This window comes from Chelonia mydas, chromosome 10 (genome assembly GCF_015237465.2).
Source record: "Chelonia mydas isolate rCheMyd1 chromosome 10, rCheMyd1.pri.v2, whole genome shotgun sequence".
Classification (NCBI taxonomy): Eukaryota; Metazoa; Chordata; order Testudines; family Cheloniidae; genus Chelonia; species Chelonia mydas.
In genome coordinates, this window is record NC_051250.2 from 63,061,511 (window position 1) to 63,078,146 (window position 16,636).

The 16,636-nt window shown below is 38.5% G+C and overlaps 1 protein-coding gene across 7 annotated transcripts in view; it reads left to right on the forward strand.

The window, feature by feature from the left end:
* SEMA6D (semaphorin 6D) overlaps positions 1-16,636 on the forward strand; it is a 274,558-nt gene that overhangs the window by 102,135 nt on the left and 155,787 nt on the right. For all 7 annotated transcript variants that reach the window (XM_037911097.2, XM_037911092.2, XM_037911094.2 and 4 more), the window contains exon 2: positions 10,946-11,026. The gene's annotated coding sequence lies outside the window, so the exon portion shown is untranslated. The remainder of the gene's footprint in view (positions 1-10,945; positions 11,027-16,636) is intronic.

Here is a 16,636-nt window from a genome sequence, read left to right on the forward strand (position 1 = left end):
GTGGGAGGCTCAGTGGTGGGGGGTCCAGATGCTGGGGGAATGGGGCTCAGTGGGGTTGGGATCCAGGTACAACTGGTTGGGGCTCAGTTGGGGGGGAATCTGGGTGTGGGTGGCTCGTTGGAGTGGTCTGTGTGCAGGGGGAGTGGCGCTTGTCGGTGGGGCCTCAGTGCAGGGGGGGTGAGGCTCAGTGGGAGGGTCTGGGTATGAGGGGGTCTGGATGCATGGGCGGAGCAGCTCCCTGTAAAGTGATCCCTCCCCCTGCAGCTGAGGAGTAATGGGTGCAGTAAGTGTGGGGTGGGGGAGTTTGCAGAGCTTCCTACAGCCAGGGTAGAAATCTGGGCGGGGGTGTCTGACCCGGCCCCGGATGCTGTGCAGGGAAAGAGGAAGCCCCATCCTTCCCAGCCTAGCCAGGACTAGCTGCTGAGCCCGGCACAGGATAGGAGCCACCAGCTGTGTTTTCCCCAGTCCCACCCCTGCCGCACAGTGATCTACCTCTCTGCGGGCTGCCCTGGGCACCCAAAACATACTGCTGGGGAGGGTCGCATGACCGCTTTTGTGGTTTCCCTTTGCTTCCCCATCAAAAAGTCATTTTTCTGCGGGGAAACAAATCTGCAGGGGACATAAATTCTGTGCATATGCAGTGGTGCAGAATTCCCCCAGGAGTAACACTTAAACCACTATAGGTGCACAGCTGCAACATTGCAGCTGCACCACTGTAGCACTTCAGTCTAGACACTGTTTATGCTGACAGGAAGGTTCTTCCATCATGGAGGTAATCCACCTCCTCAAGAGGCTGTAGCTAGGTCAACAGAAGAATTCTTCCCTCAGTCTAGCACTACTAAACCTTTGTTATTGGGCCATGGCCATTGCCATTCCACCACTTGTCCGCTGTCCTTGTCTGTTGTCCTCTTTTCACTTTCTCTCCATCTGTCTGTTACTTTATTTTGTCCTTTTTGGGCGTGAACTTTTGAGGATGGAGACCATGCCTTCTTTAGTGTTCAGAAAGCACTCATCACACTGTGGGCACTACCAGAAACAAATAATGAATGAAGAGGATGATAATAATCACCAGTACTATGACTGACATGCTAATAAATGTTGAGTCTGTAGATTTTCTGTTTCTCCAAAGACAGTCAGTTATCTTTAATCTTTAAATAAAAGATGTAAATTGAAAAGAACTTTGACTGAGATTTTCAAAGCTGCAAAAGGGATTTGGATGCCAGCTTCCTATTAAAATTAATGGGAGTTGAGCATCCAAATCCCTTTGGTGGCTTGGAAAATGTGAGACATTGTTTTCAAGTTTATTTTACAATGGCTCTATTATTCTCAGACCTGGGGCCATTTTACTAGTATTCCTTGCATCAGAAGACAAGCAGGACTAGGTCTGTACTATTACTTTCCTAATAATTACTTGTGTTACCTTCTAAATTATATACACCCCTTCAGTTAATTCAGTGTGTAGAGAGATATATCTCTGAAAAACTTGGAATGGTATCAAAGAAATAAATACATTGTGAGTTCAGCCTTTAGCTTTATGTGAAAAACACTGGATTAAACACAGTACGTATTGTAGGTCAACTATATTCACTAATCACTACCACAACAAAAGAGATGGACTTTGTTGCATGCTGACTTCAATAAGAATTGTAAATCACTTCATAGACTCTCTGCTTATTCAGTTCACAGCATGATCACTATTGTTTCACCTTTCCTTTGAATACAGTAGCACTCTCTACTTGGTCCCGTTATATGAAAGTCACACGCCAAGTCTAGTTATCCGTTTTAAATGAGCTGACAAATACAGCCTGTGCCCACTGGTCCCAAAATAAAACATATTTCCTAACTTAATGATGTTGATAATTAAGTGTGATATTAAACTGTTGAAGAACTGTGGCTACATGCAATTTTTAGCTTGAAGTAAGAAAAAATCTATACTGTATTTTTTTATGGCTGGCTATGACAGATGATTGTGCCTGCTTTGTGAGTTAGAGTTCTCTGTAAGTTAGCAGTGAATATGAAGCCTGTTGTAATGTAACTTTGCAGGTAGAGCTGTGGGCAGGCATCCTGTGCCGAAAGAGCCCCTCTGCCCCCTGGGGTAGAGATTGCATTACCATTCTAAACAAAATTGCTTGATCAAAAATATTTACCCAAACATCGATAGAGATAGGCAGAAGTCTTCCAAGTGCATTTTTAAAGGAATATTCTACACTGGAGGAAAGGTCTTTTCAAATAAAATATATAGAGGGGAGTTGAAAGACGGAGTATTTGTGAAGATCTGATGTTACTTTAGAAATTTAATTTTAAAGCTTAGAGTTCTATTTTTATTAAGGCTGAAGTGATGCTCTGAACACTTCTGAAAACATTGATGTCTCTCTGCCAAAAGCAAAAGAATATATATATTCTGTATAAATATCTCCATAGATTCAGATTATAAAAGATGGATTTGGGATGTTAATCAACTAACTGGCACACTGCCACACTGGAGCTGGGATTTGGGAACAGGCAGCTTCAGGGGGTCTAAGGGCCTAATTCTACTCCTATTAAAGGAAATGTCAAAATTTCCATTGATTTTATTGGTATAGGTTCATGCTCTAGGAAACAAAGATTCCTTCAAGTGTGTTAGCTACCAAGTTTAAAGGTTTATAACTATAAACCTAAGTTTTATAGTCTGCTAATGCAACTTTTTGTAGCCCATGACTAGATGAAATTAAGTTTAAATGTTTTGCTTTGTTTTATGCATTTTTTCTCTAGTTTTTAACTAGACAGCATTTTATTAAGTGTTGCTATAATTTGGATATGACTGTCAACATGTGTGTAGACTGGCTGACTGGGCAGTCTAGGGGGTGTACTTCTCTGCTTTGGGGAAAGGAGAGAAAATGGGTAGGGCTGACTGACTTTGAGGTATTCAAGATCATTTAAAGGGATCTCGGAAGGTGCTGATGTTTTTGCCCATATAGATATTGCAGATGGTATGAATGGTAAATGCCATTAATAGATTGACAGTTACACTGTCATTCTAAATAACAGAATCAGGCTAGTCCACTGTAAATTGGGAGTGACAAAAACATCTCAGTGACAGAGTACAGAAAACATGCCATCAGTTTATGCCCCGTCTCCAAGACTATGAGGATGTGTACAGGCACACAATTCCATACTCAAAGATGTACATCAGATCTTTGTAACTGAGCACACACATTATGTGTATGCACTCTTACACACATGAAATTCTGAAAATTTGGTCCTTATTGCTTTTAGGCTGTTTTCTTAAAACAGAAAAAGGATACGATTGCCTAGTAGGCACAAAAGTAAGACAGAATAATATTTCTATAAGATGTTAAGGGTATTTTGATATGGGGGTGATAAAAGAAAAGCTGTTCAATTAGCTATCATTTAAAAATGTAAATTATAGTATGTTATCCCAGAGTTCTGCCAATTTTAGCAAGTAATGGCTTCATAAAAGTGTACAGTATAAAGTGGGATTTTGATCCTTTTTGTTAATCGGCTTTCCCTTTTGTGATTAACTCTGCACAGACTGCCTCTGTATATATGTAGGCCCACTCCTTCCAAATGCAGGACCACTAATTTTGATGAAGACAGACTATTGTGAATTCCTCTTCACAATAATGTCCCACCTTGATGTCTTCAGGGTACTCTCAGGATTATGAGCAAATGGCCACTAGCACATTAGTTGCATTAACTTTCAAGTAGTAGTTAGAGGCAGAAGATCTCACCAGTGCAACCCTATTGGGATAAAGTGCTAGAGATGAAAGCTAAATCAGCTACTTCATATGGGAAAGGATTAATTCCTGAGGTGTGGTCATGTTGTGGAATAAATCACTGGATATGGAAGTAACACCTGGAAAAGCTTGGTACTAGGTGAATAAACTCAGTTTAGCTGCCCATCAGAAATATCCCTGAAATGTGTAAAACATCACTGACGCATTAACCTGGCGGAAAAAACTGGAGACCCATGACATTCAATAAAGATATGTGCAAACTACTTCCCATAGGAAGGAAAAATCAAATGTACACCTACAAAATGGGGACCATCTGGCTAGGCGGTAGTACTCTAGGAAAGAATCGGGGGTTTATAGTGGATAACAAATTGAATATGAGTCAACAATGTGATGCAGTTCTGGAAAAGATTCATATCATTCTGGGGTGTATTAACAGAAGTACCATATGTAAGACACAGAAGGTAATTGTCCCTCTACTCAGCACTGGTGAGGCCCCAACTACAGTAATATGTTAAGTTCTGGGTACAACACTTTAGGAAAGCTGTGGACAAATTGGAGAGAGTCCAGAGGACAGCAACAAAAATGATAAAAGGTTTAGAAAACCTGACCTGTGAGGAAAAGCTAAAAAAACTGGCATGTTTAGTCTTGAGAAATGAAAACTGAGGGGGGACCTGTTAAGTCTTCAAATATGTAAAGGACTGTTATAAAGAGGACAGTGATCAATTGTTCTCCACGTCCACTGAAGGTAGGACAAGACGTAGTGATATGCCAATTGGCTAATACCTATTACATGCTTTTACTCATTCATTTCTTTAACTGATGTTCATTAAAAGTTTTCACTATCCCATCAGGCTAAGTAGAGATTTACACACCATATTTATTCTTATGACAGGTTGAGCATATTTTTATATTACATTAGGTTTTCAATTAACCTCGCTTCTGTGTATTTTATAGCATTACAAGCAATGTTGAACGTGATTCATTTTTCCCCACATAAAACTTCAAAATGTAGCATTTCCTTAATGTAGGCAAACTTGCAATATTTTATCATATCGGGGTTTTGAAATGCTTTCAATATCCGATTTCCATTATTTGTAGGGAGTTCTACCAAGTACTTCCTGCAGAGTTTTACATTACTGTTGGTTATGTTAGTAGGGGCCTATGCTGAATTGTATTGCTGCCCTATAGTTAAGTTTAGGTAGCGATTTTGTGATATTTTGATGCCCTTGACATAACTTAGAGTGTACGGATAGATGCGCCTTTTTTAGCATAGACGTATATACATAAATAGTTTGCAAACTTCTATGGTATTTTCAAAGCATTCAATTTAGCGAAGGGAAATGAAACACAAATGCATGAAAGAGAAAAAAAAGTAGTTATAGAGCTTACTCCAAATGATCCAGTATGTTTTGAAGTGCTGGATTTTCACTCCTATTATGTAGCACAACTGAACTGGAGAATAGTCTACACCAAATTAATGGTTGTTTGTGTGAACCAATGGATTAAACTATGCAGGATGGTTGACTGGGATAAGATATATTAAAATTAAGAATCATTATGACTCTTCCCGCTCTTAGCAAAAATTTGGAAAAAGGTACCTTTTCTCATCTATTAAAGCATCCACTGCTGTTTCTAATCTGGCTGTGCCACTTCCAGATTTCTGCAAATGCCCTTTAACATATGACTAATAATATTCTCTCTCTCTTTTTAAAACCTCATTCATCCTCTCCCTCCTTGCACTTGGTACTAGAGACCGTGACACAAAATTGTCACAGGGTAACTGCCCCTTTAAGGGCTGATGTGTCCAGGCCCACCTGTGACACAATCCGCTTGCCACCCCAGGTGGAGAAAATAAGCTAAGTGACATGACATGACAGGTCATGCATGTAAAATCATCCCCCTGTGATGAAGATAAAAAAAAAAAAGCCTCTAGAGAGACAAAGGGACAGAGAAGAAAGGCTCTATGAAGCAGGGCTGGAACCCTACTAGTAAATTGGGGAAGCCAGTTTGAGCCATTGCACCACCCCACGAAAGAGGGCTGTGGAATCGCTTAACCAGGGGGAAGGATTTGGTCTGTGAACAAGTTATTTGGGAGAAGCAAGAGGAAACTGAAGATGGTTTGCCTGCTGGCCATGCTGTGCCTTGAAGAGGTGTGCTTTGAGTCAGCACCCTGCCACAACAACTTAACCAGCTAAAGTCACAGGTACTTTGCTGTCCTGGATTTGCCTCAGTTTATCCAGCTGCTCCTTTTTGTGATTTGGAATGTAAATTCCTCTGCTAATGGGTTCCTCCACTAAGGGCCCCTCTGGATTCCATGCTTGGGCCCCTTTACTCTTTTAGTTACCTTATTCCCCTTCACCACTTTCTTTCTGAATTCACATTTGGATGTCAGTTGTGGAAAGATGATACTTAAATCTCTGTTCCCTTCATCATTTTGGTCCCTTTTTTACTATCTCCGCTTCAGTGTCATCAATCTCTGGTTCTGCTAAAACTGTTAAACTCCATTACTTTCTCTTTAATAAGAACAGCTTCAACCAAAACTTCATTCTCTCCATTTCTCATACTGGTTTACCTTCACCCCTACTTTCAGGAACACAAGTGTTCGAATTCTCCCCAAACTCTCTTTTTATTTCATATCTCCCAGGCCTCTGAGTTTGCCTTCTGTCAGCTCCATAACATCATCCAGATTAGGCACTATATCAATCACTCTTCTGTCAAAGCTTTTAGCGTTTCTTCCTCTCTTTCTCCCTCTTGACAAGTGTAGTCCTCCTTCTTGTGGTCTCTCTAAGGTCTCCCTGTGTTTATAAATTATCCAGACTATGATGGTTCATCTTATCATCAAATATTTGGAATGGTGTCTTCTCCATTCCATTTTCCAGTAGAGAAAATTTCTCAAATCTTCAAGATCCTTCATTGGCTTGCAAATTCCCTTACATTCTGTGCCCATATCTATTGAAGCTGTTTTCCCTGTCGCTTGGTCATTGCACACTTTTTCATACTTGTCCTACCACATCGACACATGCACTGTCTTTGATACATTGTAACCTCCTGTAAATAGCTTATTGATGCAAAGTTTATGTCTGGCACCAAAGTGTTCTATAATACTTTTCATGAGCAATGTTATGCAAAAATTACTAATTGCATTTGAAGTGAAAAGTCTTCTAGGCCTGTTGTACTTATTCACTGATAGTATTAAAACACCAACTTTTCTTAATTTCCAGAATCAGCTCGAAAATGTGTTCGGAAGTGTCAGAAGCAACAATGAAATTTGGAGTAAAGCAACTGAAAAATTAAATAAATTTAACACAATAAGTTACATTGATCTACTCTCCATTACCTGTCTCAAAGATCTATGACCAACAAAGGTACAGCATCTGCACAGTGGATCTCCAAGATCTGGGAAGTGGGATGAGTTTATGTTTGATGGCTGAAGATGGAACCTTTGGCCACATAGCCCTAAATCAGCCCTCCCATTTACCAGCTGTGAACACTGGTGTAATTTTGGAGATAGGATGTGTCCACTGAGCCAAATTTTCCATTCAGGATAATTAGGGAAGACCCAACATCTGACCCCTCACTTTTATCAACAACATTCTTTAAAAGTAGGGATCCTCTCTCCCACATCACAACTGCTGTGCAGGAGTTACTGCAGCCCCACAGCAGAGCTGAACAGGGGGAGAATGGGACTGAGATCCACTGAGCACTTCAGGCAGGGCGGGGGGGGAGTTGGAGGAAAAGATTGCCTACATTAACTCCTTGCCCCAACCCTTGGATGACTACACTTTGTTCCTACATTGTAGGGTCTCTCCACTTCTCTTGGCACATCAGCCCAATTTGACTACGGATAGGCTGGCCTGGCAAGGAGACATTTTAATAAGTGATGCTGTGTTACTGTGCCCCTTGCGTCCACCTTGACCACTCTGTGGATTTGGCTTAGAGAGAGAGAGGAATGAAAATGAACTTACATTTAAGGTTTCGTCTGGCTTGGCTTTTAAGATTTCATGCAGTCTGGCTTTTGAGTACATTGGCTCTTGAGTTCATTTTTATGTATCAAGTCATGCTTTACATTCTGCAATATAGATACCAATCTTCTCTCAGCTCCAATACCAAGTACTTTATTCTAAACTGAAACTTGTACATCTGTTGCCCTTTAAACCAATATAACTCATGTGTTTCTGCAGCAAACTGCAGCTTCTGTTCAAAACTGTATTAAATGCACTAAAAATCCCCTTGTGCTCCCAAAAGTGCAGCGGATTGCTAACACACCAAGGCCTGCATATCCCTAAATTTGAGCATGGTCATGAAAAAAGTTGAAGATTTCAACCCAGTGAATCAGTTGTTCATGTACTTCCACCTAGGTATAGCTATGACCACATTTCATGACCCTAGGATATTTCAAGAAAAAACAACTCATGGGAGCCTCCTAAAATGAGAAGTAAACAGCGTGTTCTCTTCCTACTTATGATTTTGCACATCTTTTAGCCAGCTCCGAGATCTAAATATACAATCCTGCACTGAGAGACATGTTGTGGATTTGTAATAGTTGCTAGAGGACTGTAATTCCATGGCTAGATTAAATTAATCAATTCACCTTGTTCTTTTCATCTGAGACCTATATAAAGATATGTGTTCATTTAGGGTCATACTGTGGTTTGCATTAATATGGGTGTGGGGAGGGGATGTACAAGGAGTTCCATTCCCTCCTCCCTTGGGCCCCATGCATAAAGGCCATACACAACTGCACGCCTTGAATTCAAGAACTTCTACCTCAGTATGTCCCTGGGATGTGCATCACCGCAAAGGGGTGATGAGGAGCTGAGAGATGGTGCGGACATCACCAAATACCTGAACAATTGGCCTGGAACATTGAGGGTGGGGAGGTATATTGTTCCACTGGAAAGGATGGCCAGAACAGTCATCCTGCACAGCAAATTGCTCAGGGAAGAAATGTTCCTTCCTGATTCATAATTCTTCCCGGTGGTACTCTGGATGCAGCACAACTCTGCTGTCCTTAGTCCAGGTCTGCGTGCAGTTTGCACAATTTCATCCTTTATACGTCATCCAAGTAGAATTCAATTCACATTACTAACAGGAGATCAAAACGTTCTTCATTTTAGTGAACGCTTTCATAGCACTTTGTGCAAGAGAACATGGCTGGATGGAAATTGCTTCTGGCAATGTGAGAGGAGAATGCAGCATTTATGTGTGCATGTGAGAATGAGTGAGTTGTGGCAGCCTCTCGGCATATCACACTTTTGGTTTATATACCTAAGATATGCCATGATCTATATAACTGGGTATAAACATAGCTATATAACAGTTTGTGTGTTATGCCTTTGACACCAAGTACTGATTTAACAATCAGTATATTTGGCAGAAACATATATATATATGTTTCTGCCAAATATACTGATTGTTATATATATATATATGTATGTGTGTGTATATATGTGTGTATATATATATATATATATATATATATATATATATATATGTATGTGTGTGTATATATGTGTGTATATATATATATATATATATATATATATATATATATATATATATATATATATATATATATATATATATATATATATATATATATATATTGAAACCACAGCCAGATGTGTACACAGATGCTGCAAAAACAAAGAGCAGTATACAATGGAAGAGATGATTTGCCTTAATAGAATGTGCAGAGATGCTGCTCTCTATCTACCTTGGGAAATGTGAGGGCTGAATCAACTCTGCTGGGATCTGAAGCTGTGGTTCTCGTGTCACTGAGGTATTCCAAAACTGATGCTTAAATTACTAAACCATCACTTCCAGCACTCTTTTGGTGGAATGCTCTTCCAACGATATTAAAAGTCCAGAAACCTTTGCTATGTTAAAGTTGATCTAATTTACAAAGAGTTCTCGGATATTAGACGCTGGGAAGACTTTAATGGTAATTTTAAAAAATGTGTTAACTATACAGTAAACTATCAGAATAAACCTTTGATCAAAGACTATTGTGTGGAAATTTAAAGATTTACGTGTGTAGATTAATGTGAAGGGCATTGGGAAATGGTTTGGTACATAAGGAACTATCTAACGCATTAATGGTGGGATTTTCAAAAGCATGTAAGGGAATTAGGCACCCAGTTCTCTTAGGTGCCCTTGAAAATCTCACCCTAAAGGACTTATTACAAAGTAAAAAGTGATAATATTTTCATAGGGAGCCGAACAATAGAGAAAGAAAGAACTGTGGAGATTTGCTATACAAGTCTAAAGATCAACTATAGCTCTTCGTAGCTTTTTAATTTCAAATATATCATGTATATTTCAGAGTCCTTTCCTGATTGCCTGTTATTGTATATTGCAACTTGAATTTGATGCCCACTATGAAAATTAATAATTATCGTGATGTGAGAATAGACAAGGGTCAGATGATCCAACTATCTCTCTTTTGTCAAGTCCATTTCTTCTTTGCTTTTGATTTAAGTCTAGTTGCATTTTGTCAAGAAATTCAGCATCCTAAGCAGAAACTATTTTGAATAATTTGACAAATTAGTTATGTAAAATATATTTTTCAATATATCTTTTTGCTAAAGTTTTTAGTTTTCTTTTTTTTGTAGAAACTTAAATAGTATTATTAAAAATGTTCAGCATATGGTAAAAAAGGCAAGTTTGCTTGCTCCTAAAGTGCTTTTGTACAAGTCAGCTCTTAAATGCCATCTCTGAATATTATTTTTCTGATGTCAAGAGAGATAATCCCATATTAGAATTACTAGGGGGCACATTTCCATGAACTTCAAAGCATCTTAGATCTAGAATTAAGAACTGTGTTTGATAGTACACTTCATTAATCTTAGATTGGCCACTGGCTTTTTTTCCCTTTTCTTCTCCCTCCCCAGCCCCATTGACCATCTTTCTAATACAGTTTATTAAAACTAACCATGCAGTGCACTGTTATTCTTCTGGGTAGGATTGTTTTGTTGCATTCATGAAAGAACAGTTTCTCTATAGAAAATGCCCTTTGGGAATCAGTATTCAGGTTCACAGTTCCTGAAAAAGTCAACAAGTTGGTGTGTTGAATTCAGATCTGTCTTAATGGTCTTATCATTAAACCTGCAGCAGGCATATATAAACCATGCTTTCTGTGGATACTGGGAAAGCATGATTAAAATAAATCATCTGTCTGATGAATATTTTCCTCTGACTTTTGGCAGGATCACCCACCTGAGCTCATGCCAGCCTGTACGGGAACACTGATGCCAACAGTTTAAAGATCTTCACATTTGCTTTCTGTGGTAAGATTTAAAGATAAAACAGTAAATAGCATTATAATATTACTGTCAGATGTTAAATTGCACTAAAAGCAAACTCATATAAGATGAATATTTCTCTTTGACCATCACAAGGAGGTATAAGGCAGCTTATTACTGCATAGGACAACAGTTGATGATAAAATCTGAACAGAAGTAATGAGCAGTTATCGTAGTAATAATTAATAATTGATAGTTTACAAAGGAAAATTGGAATTCTTTATGCACAGGACAAGAATCAGGCCATTTTCATTGTCCACTGTATTATAGTAGTTGCTCTCAAAAGGCATTGCTATTGAACTGGAATGGTGTGCATTTTGGAGAGCGCATCCATTTTCCACAAGGTTGGTGATCACCTGCAATAAAATGACCTCTAACATTTCTCCTCTTGCGGGGGAAACAGCAAATGTGACAAGACCTAGCAATACCTTCCCAGTCTAATGCTGTCATTATAACTATAATCTGATTTTCCAGACACTGAGCAATATTCTCAGTTCTTGTTCCACTGTGCTCCTGAGAACTAAAAAGCAGACTTTATCTGGCTATATGGTGAAAGCCAAGACCTACCCTGGTGGAGGGAAATTCTCAACTGATAGCAGAGAGGGTCAGAGCAATTCTGAGCTGTCATATTGCCTCTTATGACCATAGCTTGGTCTCATAAATTAGAGCAACCCCCAAGTTCCCTCTCTGACTGACACACATATTCCTTCCACTCCTCAAATACTCTTGGTGCAGGAGTATGTAGGGGATGCCTGGTCTATAGATTATAATATTGGGCTTGATGACATTTAGATGGGGATGGAGGTGTTTAGTCCCATCATGCCATCAGTCTGCATTTAACATTTCCATTGACATGACTGGATGTACTGTATGTAAAATGATTGCACAACCAGGCCCAATATTTATTGTTGTATGTATTTTTTCTGAATACGTAGGTTAGGTATCCCATTATGCTACCAGTTCACAGGTTACCTTACTGTACTCGTAACAAATGCAACCAATAGCTGTTACCGGCACGTGTGTACAGTATACCCAGAACAACAGAGAGAAGGTTAGGAGTGGCTTTAAAATAAAACTAGTATACATGCCATGACATTTTAATGAAAATATATATAAAACATGTAGCGCTGCTGTTCTTCCTTTGTTAGTTAAATTTTACATCATTCTTAACCTAAATAAGACCAAGAAATAGCAACATTTAGCCTAAACTGAGAATCACTAACAAAATTATTTTTAATTTGTTTGTACTGGGCCTAGTTCTGTGAGATGCTGAGCCTCAAACCCCTCAAATGTGCCAGTTTTCCCCTGGCATGCAGTGTGTATTTGCGATGTTGCATGGAACTAGCGTTAACAGCCTTGGTTCCTCTGGTCGTTGTGCCTTTGGGAGCAGAGAGTTCAAGATTGTGCTCTGGTGCAAATTTGAGCAGTCTAGGTGACCATGCATGGTCTCAGGGCTCCACAAGGAGGCAAAATTAGTCTTCAGCATGTTTGCTGCTTTACTCTCAAGAGCAGATGCAAAGAAAGGTGGGAGGGGGCTGGGTGGATGGCAAATGAATGCCCATAATCCTTAATATGCAAATAAGACACTTGGCAAAGTACTTCCTAATTTGGCCTGACTCCTGCTACTAGACAGGATTAACTTGGTGGCTGTGTAGCAGCTCTCTCCTTAATGAAGGGGAGTAATTGACCTGCTCTCCAGTTTTTATCTGGTATTTTTATGTGAAGCACATGACACCTATGTTGTGCAGGATATAGCTCAATGAAGTCATGCACCTGAATTCGCTCTTCCAACCAGTAAAATCATTTTGTATCACACTATATACAAAGTTAGCACTAAGGGGGAAACACATCCAAAGCTTTCATATTTAACATTATTGCGTATTCCAAGAAATGACAGAATATAGCCCAAATGTCTTCTAGTTTGGATTTGCAACTATTTTCCAGTATTTCCTTTACACGGTTTCCTGTCATTAACCTTGCAGCTTAATCATAACTACCGATTATTAAGAAGAGGTATCTTACAACAGTCATGTCTGCCACATTCCCATCTATCACATACAGGTTTCTATATAATAAAGTAAACATGATATCATCTTATATTATGAAGCCTCACAATAGATGAAATTTCATTATTGTTGAGTGACTTTGTAAAATTGGAACATGTTGAGTGTCCCTAGAGGAAAAGCTATATCTATATCAGGGCCTAGGCGACCAGTATACTTCATTAGAAACAAAAAGATAGAGTTTTAATAGTGCCTTGCCTCATCAAGTAGCCATGAAAAATCTAATTAAGTGCTGAACAGCAAATTGTAAAGACTATTGTGTAGGCAAACATCATGATCCTAGTAACAATTTTAGAAGCTTTCCAAACTGTTCTGTATCACTCTTTGATTTCTTGGTGTACTGTAACCTGGGGACCTGCAAGTCAGTGCTGCTTCTGAGAGGTGGAGAACCTGTGAGAACCAAAGGCCAGGTGGTGCTGAACTACAAGACCTTTTAACCATGGAAAAAGAGAGCTCTAATGATTCAGTAAAAGAAAGCAAGGAGCCTCGTTTGTTATTTCTGAATTAAAGCAAATGAAAATCCATCACAGGGCATGTAAGGCCCAGTCCTTTGGTAAAACTCCTATTGACTTCAATGAAAGTAAGCCAAATACTATTTAAGGACAAGAAAACAATATTTTAAACACTTCAAGATGTAACTGCTATAAGCTAAAGTTAGAGACTGAATCTCTGGGCCAAATCTGCCCTCAGATTTGCTTGTGCAACTCCCATTGCTATTAGATAAAATTCAGTACACCTGTGTGTACATGCTAAAACTACATATAAAACATCCATCCTTACATTTTCAATATATGCACCATGTATAGCAGGAGGTATAAGAATAATGACCTTTAGAACATCTGCAGTTACCAGTTTAATTCCCTTATTATTACTAATTTAAAAAAATTGATAATCTGTGCTATTAAAGTGTGTCTGTCCATCTGTGTGTATGTAAAGGGGGAGAGAGATTTCCTTGTTATTGAATTTCTTTATTTGACCATCCTTTCACACCTCATTTCAGCCTTTATACAGCTTTTGTATTCAAACTTTATTATATTTTCTTGAGGCAAGAAAGGATTTCAATGAGAATGTGATGAATGTCCATATTAAATTGGATCCTCTTTTTAATTAAGTTCATCTAAATTTAATTTTGTAATTTTACTTCAGTAAACCCATCTGACTCCAGATGTTTAATGTGCTTTTCCTATTGCTGTTCTCACATAATTGTACCTGTAAAAGATTTATGACTTAGAGAAGCGTTACTAAACCCTTTAGTGTGTTTTCAGCATATGCTTCATGGATGGCTAGTAACATGAGCAATTAGCATCCTAAAATGCTCTTCTGCTTCCAGGATTTCTCTTAATAGGGTAAGTTACTTTTATTAGCATGAACTTTACACAAATAATAAGTTTAAAAGAAACATTGTTATCAAAGGATCTCAATTGAAACTGTGAGATTACCCCCTAAAGAAACTTTAACAGTGCAAGTTAACACCTTGGAAACTAAAAGATACTATAACAAAAATATAATAAAAAAAGAGGAATAGCTCTTCAATTGAATGAAAAAGACACTATGCAATTCACTTTAGATTAACAATCCTCCTTTCAGTCAAATGCTATGGGATAAAGATATTTGTTTCTCTGTGCAACAGTGCTGTTTCTCATTACTTTACCACATTAACATGCGGTAAACACACTTCCAGGAATGTCTTGATTCTTGTGCCTTTCAAAATGTTCTTGCTAACTTTGGTAATAGTTAGCATTGACATTGAGAATTAATTAACATCATTTCCCTTATCCCATTCTGTCATGACTTCTTGACCACAAAAATTGCTGGCAAATTGCCTATTTTCTTACAAGAATTAATTGGAAAACTATAATTATTCTGGTTCTGCCTCTTTGCTTCTTTAGTCAAAGCATATCTAATATAACACTCAATATTACATGTGGGATCTGGTATAATGAAGCCCTTGGTCCTCATCAAAGAATCATATACCACAATTAAACCTTTAGACTATTATAAAGAGAAAAAGGCAACTGCAAACCAAAAAGATAACTCAATCTTTTTTCTCAAGTGAAAATCAAATTTCTGAGGTTTTTGATGCTATTATAATTTGTCTTGATGTGTTAGTCTGAAATATTCACCAGTGCAGTAAACAAATCAGTTTATGGATTTTCCCCAGAATTTAAGGTTCTCACACTACTAATCACACTCTGGAATAGATTCACAATGGCATTGCTCCAGCTTTATGCTGATATTTCTCCATTGAAATCAGGGCTTACAACAGTGTAAAACTTTAGTAGTGGTAGTATTTCAGGTGAGAATCAGGTCCTATGTTTTTGTTCTTCTAAACCCTCAATAATAATACTTTGCATTTACTATTCAATTCTGTGAGATAGCCTTATTCCCACAGTGCACATGTAGGGAAGTAAGGCAGAGAAATGATCAGTTCCTGCAGCCTCTACTTTGAGTAGTCTCAAATTGACTCTCATGAATGGCAGGGTAGGATCTTAAGCAACTTTCTCTAAGCCACAAAAATCAGCTTCTGAGCCAGTATGATCTTCTGACCCAGCAATCCTGGCTCATTGTGTTCTGCTCAGACCACTAGGTCACACCTATCTAGTGACACCTATATGCAATATTAGACAAAACCTCTTTCTCGCGATCATTTTTTCTTTTTCTTTATTCCAGTTTATTTTGGGCCTCTAACAAGGCTTTTTAGTATGGCAATAGAGAAAGCGTTGTTCTTTCCCAGACTTCTGAACAATGCTGGATTAAATTAATTGCAATACATAAGGCTGAGCAAGTGTACACTTATAAAAGTTTCAGCAAAGTCACTCAAGTAGCTCATTTAATTTCCAACAAAAAAGAAGAAACATAACAATCATCAGACTGATGAAATGCTTCTGAGCTTTAAAGACTTTATGTGGGAGTCTGGATGAGACCCAAAGGAGGAAACACTTCAAAATTACAAAATGACACAGTTATGTTTTTTATGAAATTGTCAAGTTTCATTATTTATTTGCAGAGAAGGTAACCATTCAAGGGTTTTTTAAAAGATACTAACTAGAGGAGGATATGTTAAACCTCCGAAGCCTTAAGAATGCCTAATGACTGCCAGTACAGCTGAATCCTGCAGGGTAATGGGGGATTGCCTACCATGTAAATATAAAGGGGGTTATTTAGGAGACCCAGTGAGCTGTGAATTATTGCCTAGGTTGTCACAAAAAAAAGGGAAAATGAGTTGTGAAGAGGAAGAAACGTGCACTGGGTTCTGAATAGCTTTCTGAGACTTTTTTGTGATAGATGGGAAAACTTATATATTCTCTCTGCAAAAAGAAATATTTGTTTTGTCAGATTGTGAATCTCCCAGCCCACCTAGATTGCTTTGAAAAACCCATTATGGAAACAAAAGTAGACAATTTTTATGCCTGACATAATGCAGATATCAGAGGAAAATAAGTGGGAAGCCCCATTGAATTATCGAACTTTTCAATATTTGCCCAGTAGTTGAAGTTAACTGTATTGATTCAGCTCCCGCTGAAGTCAATGG